The sequence below is a fragment of the Cetorhinus maximus genome, chromosome 24, assembly GCF_964194155.1.
Source record: "Cetorhinus maximus chromosome 24, sCetMax3.hap1.1, whole genome shotgun sequence".
In the NCBI taxonomy this organism is placed as follows: domain Eukaryota; kingdom Metazoa; phylum Chordata; class Chondrichthyes; order Lamniformes; family Cetorhinidae; genus Cetorhinus; species Cetorhinus maximus.
Window position 1 is genome coordinate 22,427,453 of NC_135902.1, and position 15,062 is coordinate 22,442,514.

The following is a 15,062-nucleotide window of genomic DNA, read 5'->3' on the forward strand; positions in this document are numbered from 1 at the left end:
AGGTGAGGTGAGAGTGACTACCTTTGACATCAAGGCAGCATCTGACTGAATGTGGCATCAGTAAAACTGAAGTCAATGGTAATCGGGGGGAAGCTCTCCACTCGTTGGAGCAATACCTAACACAAAGGAAGGTGGTTATGGTTGTTGGAGGTCAACCATCTCAGTCCCAGGAAGTCGCTGCAGGTGTTCTTCAGGGTAGTGTCCTAGGCCCAACCATCTCCAGCTGCTTCATCAATGATCTTTCCTTCACCATAAGGTCAGAAGTCTTGCTGAAAAAAGAGACATTTTTTGTTGAAACTTTTTGTCTTGCATTCATCAGGACAATTTGCAAGAAAATACCAATGTCAGGGGAAACGACATGTTTATACTGTATAAGAAAAGAGTGCTGATTGGTTGGAAAGTGGACTCTGATTGGTAAAGGCATTGCCACAGAGGATGCACCAATTGATTGTGCCTGACAGTTAATTGCCAAGCATTATTTGAAATTTAAACCAGCAGCTTTACTCTGAATTACTCTGACATTGCCTTGGGGGATGAACCAGCGAATGGCTGTCCAGAAATGCTTCAGCTGGCCAAATATCCCTCAGCAAGGCCCCAGTTCAGGGCAGCATGATGACATAACCATCAGTCTGGTCTGGGAACAGTCAGGACCTTCCAATGACAGGTGCACAGCATTGTCTGGTTACAAAGTCAGCACAGTGCATCTTTGCACCACACTGCATGGTTCCCATTTGTAATTAAAGCAATGACTGCACAACTAATCATGCCAACAGTAATAGCACTGAACAGTGCTCAGTCAGCCTGACGGCAGACTCAAAGCTATGGGATATTTATTCAGCGCCAAAACAGAGTGCGCGGGGCTGAAGGGTTTGGGAGGGTGTCTGCCTGTCCCACCAGGTGCTAGCCTGCTGCATTCTTTATGTGGACCACATCACTGTCAACTTGAACCTCTTTCTATTGTTACTCCAGTTGGAGAGGTTGGAAGGAAATATTGTCCAGCTTCTGATGGACTATACATTGCAGATTGTTCTCAATCTTCAGCCTACTCTGGTTTGGCCCAGAAATTACTGGTCAAGAAGAAAATCTGTATGGACATGTTCTCTGAGTTTTCATTAACTGCCAGCTCAGACCTCACAAGCCAGCTCCCCACCAAAAGAGCCCTGAACATATCTGAAGAGTTTCTAGGAAGATCAGATCAACATTTCCTGATCCCAAAATGAGGGGAAACTCTAGCAGACCAAATTCTTGTAGCCTCCATTACCTGTCAATTTGTTGCCGTTTATGACTGTCCTCAGCCATTTGCAACACAATTGATTTGCCAATTGGTCATCATTACTCCAGAGATATGTGGAGGAGACTTAGTAGATTGCTGCAAACAGGAAAGGGTAAACTCAAAGATAAAAACAAAAAGCTAAAAGCTACTGCGGATGCTGGAAATCCAAAACAAAAACAGAATTACCTGGAAAACTCAGCAGGTCTGGCAGCATCGGTGGAGAAGAAAACAGTTGACGTTTCGAGTCCTCATGACCCTTCGGCAGAACTGAAGTATAGTTAGGAGAGAGGTGAAATATAAGCTGGTCTAAGGTGGGGGGCGGGGGGAGAGAGAAGTTGAGGGTGGGGTGGTTGTAGGGATAAGCAAGCAGTGATAGGAGCAGATAATCAAAAGATGTCACAGACAAAAGGATCAAAGAGGTGTTGAAGGTGGTGATATTATCTAAGAAAAGTGCTAATTAAGAATGGATGGCAGGATACTCAAGGTACAGCTCTAGTGGGGGTGGGGTGGAAAGACTAACAAAGTATTAGTTGTAGATTTAAAAATAATGGAAATAGGTGGGGAAATAAGAATCTATATAAATTATTGAAAAAAAAGGGAGGGGGAAGAAACGGGGTGGGGAAGGGGGGAGGGGGAGTTTAAGATCTAAAGTTGTTGAATTCAATATTCAGCCCGGAAGGCTGTAAAGTGCCTAGTCGGAAGATGAGGTGCTGTTCCTCCAGTTTGCGTTGGGCTTCACTGGAACAATGCAACAAGCCAAGGACAGACATGTGGGCAAAAGAACAGGGTGGAGTGTTAAAATGGCAAGCGACAGGGAGGTTTGGGTCTTTCTTGCGGACAGACCGCAGGTGTTCTGCAAAGCGGTCGCCCAGTTTGCGTTTGGTCTCTCCAATGTAGAGGAGACCGCATTGGGAGCAACGAATGCAGTAGACTAAGTTAGGGGAAATGCAAGTGAAATGCTGCTTCACTTGAAAGGAGTGTTTGGGCCCTTGGACGGTGAGGAGAGAGGAAGTGAAGGGGCAGGTGTTGCATCTTCTGCGTGGGCATGGGGAGGTGCCATAGGTGGGGGTTGAGGAGTAGGGGGTGATGGAGGAGTGGACCAGGGTGTCCCGGAGGGAACGATCCCTACGGAATGCCGACAGGGGGGGTGATGGGAAGATGTGTTTGGTGGTGGCATCATGCAGAAGTTGGCGGAAATGGCAGAGGATGATCCTTTGAATGCGGAGGCTGGTGGGATGATAAGTGAGGACAAGGGGGACCCTATCATGTTTCTGGGAGGGAGGAGAAGGCGTGAGGGCGGATGCGCGGGATATGGGCCGGACACGGTTGAGGGCCCTGTCAACGACCGTGGGTGGAAAACCTCGGTTAAGGAAGAAGGAGGACATGTCAGAGGAGCTGTTTTTGAAGGTAGCGTCATCAGAACAGATGCGACGGAGGCGAAGTAACTGAGAGAATGGGATGGAGTCCTTACAGGAAGCGGGGTGTGAGGAGCTGTAGTCGAGGTAGCTGTGGGAGTCGGTAGGCTTGTAATGGATATTGGTGGACAGTCTATCATCAGAAATTGAGACAGAGAGGTCAAGGAAGGGAAGAGAAGTGTCAGAGATGGACCATGTGAAAATGATGGAGGGGTGGAGATTGGAAGCAAAATTAATAAATTTTTCCAGGTCCCGACAGAGCATGAAGCAGCACCGAAGTAATCATCGATGTATCGGAGAAAGAGTTGTGGGAGGGGGCCGGAGTAGGACTGGAACAAGGAATGTTCCACATACCCCATAAAGAGACAGGCATAGCTGGGGCCCATGCGGGTACCCATAGCCACACCTTTTATTTGGAGGAAGTGAGAGGAGTTAAAGGAGAAATTGTTCAGTGTTTGTTAGTCTTTCCACCCCACCCCCACTAGAGCTGTACCTTGAGTATCCTGCCATCCATTCTTAATTAGCACTTTTCTTAGATAATATCACCACCTTCAACACCTCTTTGATCCTTTTGTCTGTGACATCTTTTGATTATCTGCTCCTATCACTGCTTGCTTATCCCTACAACCACCCCACCCTCAACTTCTCTCTCCCCCCGCCCCCCACCTTAGACCAGCTTATATTTCACCTCTCTCCTAACTATACTTCAGTTCTGCCGAAGGGTCATGAGGACTCGAAACGTCAACTGTTTTCTTCTCCACCGATGCTGCCAGACCTGCTGAGCTTTTCCAGGTAATTCTGTTTTTGTTAAGGACAAACTTAAGCTGGTTCTGAGGGACGTGCTTCTCACTCAACTGCCTGTGAACAGGTGAATAAGTCTCCTCCTTACTACAGTCTGGATTTTGATGGAATCAACGAGCGATTTGATTTGTCCCTAGTAGAAGAGATCTGCGGAAGACACAGACCACAGCCAAGAAGAGATAGGAAAGATAAGGAAGTCTGTGACCTTCAGCTGTGTTTGCAGGTGCCTGTGACTCTCAGGTCTGGCAAGGCAGAGCCCCTGACAGTGTCACTGTGATAATCCCTGAGGAGCTCATTGGGTTTCATGGAAGAGAAGGCCTACAATTGTAGGAGCCACACCATGAAGACACACACATGCAGGGCCTGCCACATCATAAAAAAGAATGGCAAGGAATCCTTGCTTCATCTCAAATGATCACATGAACCTCTTCATTACTCCATCTTTCTTTGAATTAAAGAGGCAGTCCAAAAAACTTACATTTTTAACATCAGCCCCCTAAAAAATGAGAACTATTACTGAAGTAATAGTTCTACAATACCAGTTTTCTACAACACCATCTAAATATAACATGGTAAATACCTTGTCACTGACTACATACAACAAAGTAATATTGTCCCCCTTGCTGTCACATTTAATCATTAAACAGTCCAACTGGGCAGCATTATAAGGTTTAATCTCATGTGACAATTAGGGTTTAAAGTTCAGTTCATATGAGTTCTTGGAATTCCAATTTTCTTCTGAACGAGAGTTCATTTTTACTACTGGTGGGCTTCTGTTGTTGTCATTCACCGTCAGGAACATTTCTTTTCTAATTTCCAATAGATTTTACAGCTTTTCCATGCCCTGAATTAGAAAATTGTTATTGGTTTGGTCTTGCAACTTTGTCAAGAACAACATTGCTGATTTTGATAATCCCTCAGACCTTCTGTACTGGCAGGTGTGAATTGTAAACCAAGAAGAAATCTTCTGTCATAACACGTTTTATCCTCTGGATGCAATAATTTCTTTTGTTCTTTAAAACCAGACACTACACTGTCATTAGGGTGTTGACCTTTTAACACAGTCTTTGAACCACTGTGCTTAGGTTTAACTCCTGATCTCCATTCCCTTTCATGGCTGGAGGTTTTTTAATATCCAAATCTGTAAGGAAAGTTTCAACCAGCCATACAACTACGTTGTCTCCTCCTGTTTAAATGCAGGATTACATTTATCATTAAGATTTTTTCCCATGATTTAAACTTTCAGTGCTCTTCTCCAGGAGTTGCAGGTTTAACACTGTCTCCTTAGCTGCTTTAAGAACTTTGTTAAGTCACGTTGATCATCAGTGAAAAATCCTGATTCTCTTTTTTATTAAGTTCACAAATTATTTTAAATTCTTTTTGTTTTCATTTTCTCATTCAACACAAAATTTCTCCAATTCTTCCCTTGCAAGAGTGATTGCTTTATCAATTTGAAGGTTTAATCTATGTTCAAAACACAAATCCTTCTTGTAGCCCCAAGGTATCAGTATTAGTTACAGTCAAGTCATTTGGTTTTAAAGCATTGCTTTCCTTTTTTCCAGCATCAGTTTTGAGTGCTGTTGCTATTTGTTTGGACACCTCTTGCTTAAGGTCTGCCCACAGGTCCAATTCAGACAGCTTCAATTCTTTTTCAGTTGCTATAAACACTTTGTTGTAAGTCTAATGTTCCAATGGGCGGAATCATCCCAGACTTGCACTAAGTACGGTAGTGGGCAGGTAAAAGAAAGTTTTACCTGCTGGCTGAAATGATGGCTTTTCATGTTGTATTGTCCCAATCCTGCCTCATTAATCATGCAATCCCGAGAAACATGCTGTTTTGATGTCGGGTGGGCTCTTATTTGCCTGCTATGGTGTATTAATCACCTTGTTAAAACCAATTGTTAGTTAAACTGGTGATGGGCATTAATTATCCCATCTAAATAGAATAGAAAGGTACAGCTGGAACACTTTGTGTGGAAGCTACTGGGAAGTTAGTAGTACTGAGGAATTGTCTTGAAAATAAACCAGCTTTAACCAAAAGACCAGCCTAGACTAATTCTTCCACCACAACCTCTTATTGTGAGTAACACGCGATCACCTCGTTGTGTCTTCGTGCTGGGCGCCATATTTAAAGTGCAGCCATGCACAAACATCTCAGTGTTTCCAGCCGAGGACTGCTGCACAGAAGACATGGCCCTGAAAGGCAAGAAGACTGCAGCCCCCTGATTTAGTGATGTGTCGCTCGAATGTCTTTTGGACAACGTCGTGGCCCACCCTGATGTCCTCTATCCCCGCTCTGGCCACCAATCAAAGCAAAACCACCAATCTGGCTTGGGAGGCGGTCGCAGCGGTGGCCAGTGCCAATGCCCTGCAAAAGACGACAGCCACCTGGTGCAGAGAGAAGATGAATGATTTCCATTCTGCCAGAGTAAGTCACTCTTCTAATCATCCACAACTCACACACACTCAAACCCATCACACATCCACAGGGACACCAGCATTCACTCTCTCTCACACACACCTTCATTGTCCTCATCCCGTCCATGGGACCGCTCACCACCCATACATGCCAGGCATCCTTATCATCTGGCCTGGTAGGCGTCTTGCTTACACTCTCCCCATCTGTATTCATGCAGGACAAGCTGGCACACAACAAGGCGGAGGGGTTGCAGACTGGTGGAGGAATTCCTGACATTAAGGCTCTAGCAGACTTTGAAAATAAAGCCATCCAACTGACCAGCGAAGATCTGGACAGTTCGTGTGCTGACGATGAGATCGGTTGTGCTCTACCAAGTGAGGTTCCAGCAGTGCAACAGCCATCAGACAACCATGCTGTGAGTGATGTGTCCTGTTTCACACGCTACTGCCATGCACTAATTATCTCTCCTGCTTTCGCAGGCACATCTGGGAAACAGCCAACAGAGTCCATGACCCAAATCCTTGACTCAAGCCCCGAAGACAGCTCAGAAGAGGAATCTGCTGAAACCCGAATTGAAGTCCTGTCACAACGCTCACCCACACCCTCCACCAGCGCAGAGGCACACACCTTGGTGGGACCTAGCTTCAGAGTATCCTTGGGATCACAATCTGGTGAACACATCCCACTGTCTGATCCACAGGTGATAGCAGGGACTTCCCAGGTGTCTGGCACTTGGAGGACTGCTGGAGATCAGAAATCTGCTGACTCCAAGTCAGATGAGGAGCCTCTGGACTTAGTCATGCCACAGCTGTTGGAGTTTCAAAGGCAAGCTCAGGAACATCAGAAAGCAATGCCCGCTGCACTCCTCAGATTGCAAGGCACAATGGAGGAATCTGTCCGCCTTCAGTCTGAGGTGATAGCATTGGCACGTCAATGCACCAAGGTCAACGCTGGCAAGATGGTGGCCGGCATGGAGACCTTGGTCCAGGACATCGGTCCTGCACTGCTACGCAGGCTGAACTCCATCGCTGACATCATAGTTGGCCTCCAACTGTATCAATGTGAGAGGGGTGCAGGGCAACTTGATCTCACTCCAGCTTCCCCTCCTCCTCAAGGTGTCAGCCAGGGGCCTTCGGGCATCCATAGGGAGGAGGATCAGCAGGTGTACACCCTGAGGGCATCAACCCAGGTGATTCCAGGAATGTCTGGCCCATCTGACTCCCCTCTTCCTGTGACCTCAACAGCTCCAGCTCCACAAGCCAAGGAGGGTATCACTGCCACACAGCAGGACCCCAAAAGCAGGCTGGGGCCCTCCAGGTCTCGGCCCTTCAGAAGACGCCCATCAAGGTCATCACAGACAGGGCATAGCAGTCAGCAGGCTGCCTCCGCCTCCGCTGTGGATGTCGGGGGAAGCACCAAGATGTAGCAGCAGGGTTAGGAAGGTTAATAAGATGTAGTTGCACAGCCAAGGCATGGGTGTACATACATGTACATAATGTTCACTATTGTAAATAAACTCTCAAGAATGTCTCCTTGCCTATGACTCCTTGTTATGATGAGCAGTGTTCATGTCACTCACCTGCACATGATAAAGGCAGGTGTCTCAGTCCAGGGCCTCTTCCCTGTGCAGTCTGTAATCTTCAGACCAAAATGATGGTCCGGCCTCACACTCACTGGACACATAGTGATGCCTGAATCTTGATGGCGTTTGTCATTACTGCCAGAATGTTGTGGGCAGGTGTCAGAGTTCTGTCATTCTCTCTGTGTGCTCTCAGCACCTTTGAGGTGGGGCTAGCTCCCCACCTCTTCAGCGTCTGCATCCAGTGATGCTGTGCTCCTAAAGGGGACACATGCTGAAGACTAACAAAGTATCAGGTGCATTTAAAGTTTCACGGCTGCATCTCCATAATATGACACTGATCATAGAGTGCAAATGAGCTGCCTTCACCCAGATAGGAGTCAGACATTCACAGAGGCAATGTTAAGATCTATGGAGTGTCCTCACTGCATGTCGTCATCATCTTCGTGGATTCTAGGGGCTATTAGGGCCTCCACTGCATCTCCATGACAGGAGCCTTACCACACAGTGTATGTACACTTCCCTTAGCCAGGCTCGAGTCAAACATTCACAGATGCAACATGAGGATCTATGGTGTCTCCTCACTGCATGTCATCATCATCCTCCATGAATCTAGCAGCTATGAAGGCTTTTCTTGTGGGCCTGAGGCATCTGGCCAGTGTGGTGGCCTCATCGCCGGTGTCTGCGCCTTCAAGGACCTCCTCGCCCTCATCCCCTTGACGTCCTCCTCATCGGAAACCTCCAGCTCTTCCATCTCATTCTCAGCCTGCTCCTCTCCCCGTTGCAATGCCAGTTTGTAAATGGCACAGCAGGCGACAATGATGCGTGACGCCCTCTGTGGACTGTCTTGCAGGGCTCTACCAGACTTGTCCAAGCACTGGAACCTCATTTTCAACATCCCAATGGTTTGCTCCAAGGTATGAGCTGCAGCATGAGCCTCGTTATACCTTCTCTCTGCTGCAGTCTGAAGCTGCTGCACAGGTGTCATCAGCCATGTCCTCTGAGAGTAGTCCTTGTTCCCAAGAAGCCATCCCTGCAGCTTCTGTGGACCCTGGAAGACGTCAGGGATCTGAGACCTGCTAAGGATTTAGGAGTCGTGAACATACTTTGGGAGCCATGCGCAGACCTGCTGGATGCGTTTGTGATGGTCGCAGACCAGCTGAACATTCAGCGAGAAGAAGCCCTTGCGGTTGGCGTAGTTGACTGCTTGTTGCCACAGAGATCTAAGTGCCATGTGAGTGCAGTCGATGGCACTCTGCACCTGTGGGAAACCTGAGATCTGAGCAGGTCCCAGCGTTCTTGCATCCTGGCTTTCCTGGGCGAAATGCACAAAGTTGTGCACCTTCACGAAGATGACGTGATCCATGACCTCCTGGATGCATTTGCCGGTGGAGGTTTGTGATATCCCACAGATGTCACCTGTGGAGCCCTGAAAGGAGCCACTGGCATAAAAACTGAGTGCTGTGGTCACTTTCACAGCCACTGGCAGTGAATGCCCCCTTTGTCCCTGTGGTGCCAAATCCAGCAAGTGGCAGATGTGACTGAGCAGTTCCCTGGACATGCGCAGTCTTCAGCAACACTGGTTCTCGGTCATCTGCAGGAATCAAAGGTAGCAGCTACATAGACCCTGGGTCTAACTAGGCACCGACCAATGATGGTTCACTGTGGTTCTTCAGCCGCCCCTTTTTCCTGAGGGTGCTGGTCCTCCCTCAGCCTAGCCAGGTGCCTCCGTTGCTCTCTTTTCCTTTGACCCAGGTCTCTTTAAGCTATGAGACATACAGCTAGGTCACCAGGCTCCATGTCCTGATGTACTCCTCCTGCAGGATGAAAGAGAGAGACATGTGGGTGTACTTAGAACCTCTCTTGGTTAAGTCTGAAGGCCCCTTAACGCAGCCCAGAGAGTGCTGGCCACCATTTGGATAGCTAGAGTTTAGCTGCATGACTGTCCAAAACCCCACCCACCGCACTCCAACTGACTGATTGGCAGCAGCTTTGCCTACTGGACTGCATGCTGTGCTCTCAGCTCAGGCGCAGGCATTCTCCTAACCTGCACTGTGAGGCTGCACCATAAGCTTGAACCATGGGGGAGACTTGTCCAAAACGGGATGATGACATTGTGAGCGCCTCCATCAGTGACTGCTCCATGGTCAGCTTTCGCAAGGAGATTGTACAATGTGCTTGTCGCCCAATTGTTCTGCAGTCCATTAAAATAGTCATTAGTTTGTTGTCAGTGCCCAAGGGGTGGAAAGCTCTGGAGTACTTGGTGGCACTTTCAGGCCTCTGTGTTACTTGATTCGGTAGATAAGTCCGAGCCTTAACTCCAAGAATGTCAATGTGGCTGCACCTGAGCTGTCTCTGAGCTGCGGAGGAATGGTCACTTCATACAAAGTTTCCCTAATGCATGGCCGCTTCCCTTGCCCCCACCGCCCCCTCCCCCCACCAACCCCGGGCAAATGCTTGTGCACCTCTGGGGTGCTGCCCTTGCTCCCCCACCCAACTCTCCTCAACCGCAGTGCAGCCCTTGCCCCGGCACTGCACTGTCAGCGGCACCTCAACCTTAAGAACCAACAGGCAACCCTCGTGAGCACTGCACAACATTACTCACTCACCTCTGAGTTCCCATTGAAGTACAGCTCGCCAGGTGCATGCCTTAGAAATGCTGTTGTGAAGCACGTCAATGTGCTCAGATGATCCAGCATGAGGGAAGATTCCAGCAAGCTGGGCATATAATGATATGCAGATGCAATGAAGTTCCCGATGTCCGGCGGTGGGAAACGCGGCCTTTGACGGGTGAAGCAGATTTTTGCAAATGTGTTTCATGATGGCGTGAAACCGATTGTTGGCCTTCCTGCCATATTGTCTGCTCACAGCTGCCATGACGCCCACCGCCAATGGGTGCGGACGATTCTGCCCAATGGTACCTTAACTTCAGCTTTTGACTCTTTGGATACATGTTTAGTTGAAACAGTAATTTCTACAGCAGGATTACAGATAGTCCTGGGTTCCTGTATGTCATTTGATTTCTCTTATACATTTACAATTTCGACATTTCACTGGATTGATCTGACATCACTGGAAATGGCAGCACTTTATCTCCACTAGGTCAAATGCTTCAGTCTTGACTTTGTGCTCGGCTCCCCATCATTGAAGATAGGGAAATTTGTGAAGCTTGCATTGTTGTAATATGCCTTTAAGGGTATCAGCATGACATCACTAGAAGGGAAACGTGTCATGTGATCCAGTCTGTTTCACTTTTGCTTTGGGCAGAGTACACACACACACACAGAGCTCTGATATCTCCATTTTACCTATGTACAGCTGTTCTCATGAGCCTAGTGATAATAAATGAACCCACGACATGTTTATACAACCCCTTATGAGCAATTGATACCTTGTGTCTTGTACGGTAAATAAGTCCAAGGTATTGTATCATTATAATAACATGACATCCTCCTCTGGTCAATTATTTAATTGTCCACCACCACTCACAACTGGATGTGGCAGGACTGCAGAGCTTTGATCTGATCCATTGATTGTGCAATTGTTTAGCTCTGTCTATCACATGCTGCTTTCACTGTTTAGCATGCATGTAGTCCTATGTTGTATCTTGACCAGATTAGCACCTCATTTTTAGGTATGCCTGCTGCTGCCCCTGACATGCTCTTCAACACACTCATTGAACCAGAATTGACCCCTTGGCTTAATGGTAATGGTAGATTCGGGGATAAGCCAGGCCATGAGGTTACTAGTTGTGGTTGAATACAATTCTGCTCCTGCTAATGGCCCACAGCGCCTCATGGGTGCTCAGTTTTGAGCTGTTCTGAATCTATCCCATTTAACACAGTGGTTGTGCCGCACGGCAAGATGGCAAGATGCGAAGATGGGGCTTTGTCTCCACAAGGACTGTGAAATGGTCACAACATGAAAGCAGGTTTTTTCCCCCTCCCAGATATAAACCCAATAAATACAATGAACAAAGCTATTCTTTACCAATCATGGTCAACTTTTCATTTTGATTCACAAATGGGTTTTTAAACTACTATTACTTTCATTCAGTTTGTTCCCTTTCTGGCTCATTGCTGTGTCACCTCGCCTATGTAAATGTTATGTTCCTTCTCTGTCAGGTTGCTTGCTCACAAAACTCTGACGCAATCTGTCTATAGTGGTAGCAGATATGGGTGATCTCACCTTGTATACATCCAGCCACTTCGTGTGAGCGTCTATAATCAAGAGGAACATTGTGCCCAAAAAAGGTCCCGCGCAGTCAACCTGGGGATGGACCCATTGCCTTCCTGGCCACTCCCAGAGATGCAATGGAGCAGAAGGGGGCAATTTTCCACCTGTTGGCACTGTATGCAGCTCTTGACTAAGTTTTTGATTTCCGTATCCATCCCTGGCCACCATAAGTAGCTGCACGCCAACATTTTCATTCTGTGGATGCCAGGGTGAGCACTATGCAATTTGGTCAATAATGGCTTTCTTCCTCTCAGAGGCACAATGACTCTTGCTCCCTACAGTAAGATGCTATCTTGGCGGGTGAACTCGTATCTCCTATTAAAATAGGGCTTTATTTTGTCAGACTTTGACTCGTTAAACCATCCCTATAAGACTTGTTCCTTTACATGAGACAAAACTGGATCGCGGCCTGTCCACTCCCTTATTTGTTTGGCATGTACTGGTGATGAATCCAGAAAGTTTAATAACAAAACAAGTTCTTGAGGAATTTGGACGTTCACATTGCTGTCTTTTAGAGGTAATCAGTTCATTGTGTTGGCATTTGCAATCTGGCTTCCCGGCTGACGGATTAAAGTATATTCGTATGCAGCTAGAATCAGTGCCCACCTTTGAATGCGTAGGTTCGCATGGGCATATTAATACTAAGAGGCAATTGGGGGTATTGCCTTATCTTGCCCAAACAAGCCTAGTAATGGCTTGTGATCAGATACAACGGTGAAGTGGTGACCATGGATGTATCGGTGGAACTTCTTAATGCCAAATACAATGGATAAGTCTTCTTTTTCTAATTGTATCTTCATTCTGCATCACTGAGTGTTCTTCAGACGTAACCAATGGGCTTTTCGGAGCCATCTGCCATCTGGTGGGAGAGTACTGTCTCTACTCCGTAAGGGGATGCATCGCAGGTCAAAATTAATTCTTTCTTTGGGTCGAAATGTACCAATAGGGCTGATGAATGTAGCAACTGCTTTATTGTCGTAAAAACCTGTTGTGCAGTTGCCAAGTCCACATGTGGTTTTTCTTGAGTAATCCGTATAATGGAGCCTGTACTGTTGACAAATTTGGGAGAAAACGGCCATAATACTTAATCATTCCCAAGAAGGACTTGAGTTCTATGGCATTTTTTGGTGCTGGCACCACACGAATAGCTCTCACCTTGTCTTCTACTGGGCGATGGCCCTGCTAGTTGACCCTATGACCCTGGTAAACCACTTCTTTTTCTTGGAAGATATATTTTTCTCTTTTCAAACATACTCTGGATTGTGAAAAATGCTTCAATATCTCTTCCAAGTTAGCCAGGTGTTCTTCATCAGTTAGTCCTGTTACAAGGACATCATCAAGATAAACCACCACATGGGGCAAACCTTGAAGTAAATTTTCCAGTGTCCGTTGGAAAATGGCACAAGCCGATGAGTTTCCGAAGGGTAACCTGGTATACTGGTATAGCCCGCTATGTGCGCTGATAGTCAAAAATCCTGAGAGGCTTTTTCTAGCTCAACTTGCTGGTAAGCGTGGCTCATGTCGAGTTTCATATATGTGGTTCCCCCTGCCAGCTTGGAGTACAATTCATCAATTTTCGGTATAGGGTGCCTATCAAGTCTGGCCACTTTGTTCACGGTAAACTTGTAGTCTCCACATATTCGCACACTCTGGCTAGGCTTTAATACTGGAACTATGGGTGCTGCCCATTTGGAAAATTGTAAAGGTTGTAAGACTCCCAACCTTTCCAGCCTGCCCAATTCAATATCCACTTTATCTCGCAACGCAGAGGGGACTGGCCTTGCCTTCAAATATCTGGGGGTTGCTCCAGGATCCACGTGGATTTTAGCTTGCAGACCCTGAATCTTCCCGAACTCTTCCCTGAACACAGGGGCATATTTCTGTAATAATTCTTGCAGATCTTTCATTTTGAGTTGAAAATTCTCGGTCAATACCAACTTTATTTCCTTAAGCCAGTTCTGACCAAGTAGATTTGGACCCTCCTTGCTACTATTATTAGGGGTAAATTAACAGACTGATTTCCATACTGTACCTTGCATATATACATCTTACTCATATGTCTTCACCAGTAAACGTCTTTAATTTAGCATCTGAATTTTCCAGATTTAATGTGTGGTCCCCTCCGTTCAGATATTTGAATGTATCTTCCCGTATAATTGTCATGGATGCCCTGTATCCATCTCCAGTTGGTTGAGTTTCCCGTTGACTTCCACTGTGGCATAGATTGGTTCTGTTTTACCCATTTTTAAGTTGTGTAGTGAGTAAATACCTGACTCTGTTTCTTCTGCTTCCTCTATTATGTGGATTTCATGATTTCTGCCTTTTTGCTTCAAGTTTTATCTTAATCTGTCTTTACAATATCGCATAATGTGCTCATTATGATGGCAGTAGAAACACTCGATTTTTTTAAATTGTCATTCACTTGCAGGCTGTCTGGTTCAATTTCTGCCATTATTATTATGGGTTTTCTCTGTTAAACCATTGCTTTTTGTTGGTCTGTTAATGGCAGCTGTTTCCCGCCTTTCCGCAGAGCCCTGCGCTTTCACACCATTTCTAACCGATGCTTCCCTCCTGACACGAAGCACGGCACCATTTTGTGCTCCCTTGATTGCTTCTGAACCCTGACTGCGTTCTCCATTGCGAGTGCCAACTCCAGCGCCTTGCTGATGTCTAATTTTGTTTCTGACAACCTTTTTGAAAGGCGCCTTCATTAATCCCACATACTAATTGATCTCTTAACATGTCGTTAATCAATGTCCCAAACTCACAGTGCTCTGTCAGTTGTTTTAAGACTGCTACATAGCAAACAACTGTCTTTCAAGGGGCGTGACACTTCGAGTTAAATTTAAAGTGCTGCATTTTTTCGAGGGTTTCGGCTGTAAGTGGCTTTTCACAAGATTTACCAACTCATCAAAGTTCTTGGAATCTGGGATGTTGGGTGCTATTAGACTACAAATTAGACTGTATACTTTACTGCCACATGTCAGTAAGAGGATTGCTCGCCTCTTCTCCTCCCCCGATATGTCGTTGACCAAAAAAAAGAACATTCAATATAATGTGACCAGTCATCGGTGGTCTGATCAAATGGTTTGATTTGGCCAAACTGTGGCATACTGGAGGGGGATAACTTTGACGACTATGATGAAGGCTGTACTTACAATTGCATGGCAAGGGACGGCTGATTTACTTCTGTTGAATTTCCATGGCTTTCCTTGGTGTCATCGACTGTTTTGCCTCATCACCAGTTGTTGTGTTCCTTCTTTGTTGGGTCGCTTTGCTCAGCAAACATGGTTGCACGCCTTTCTACTGGTGAGTGAGTTGGTAAACAAGATACTGCAG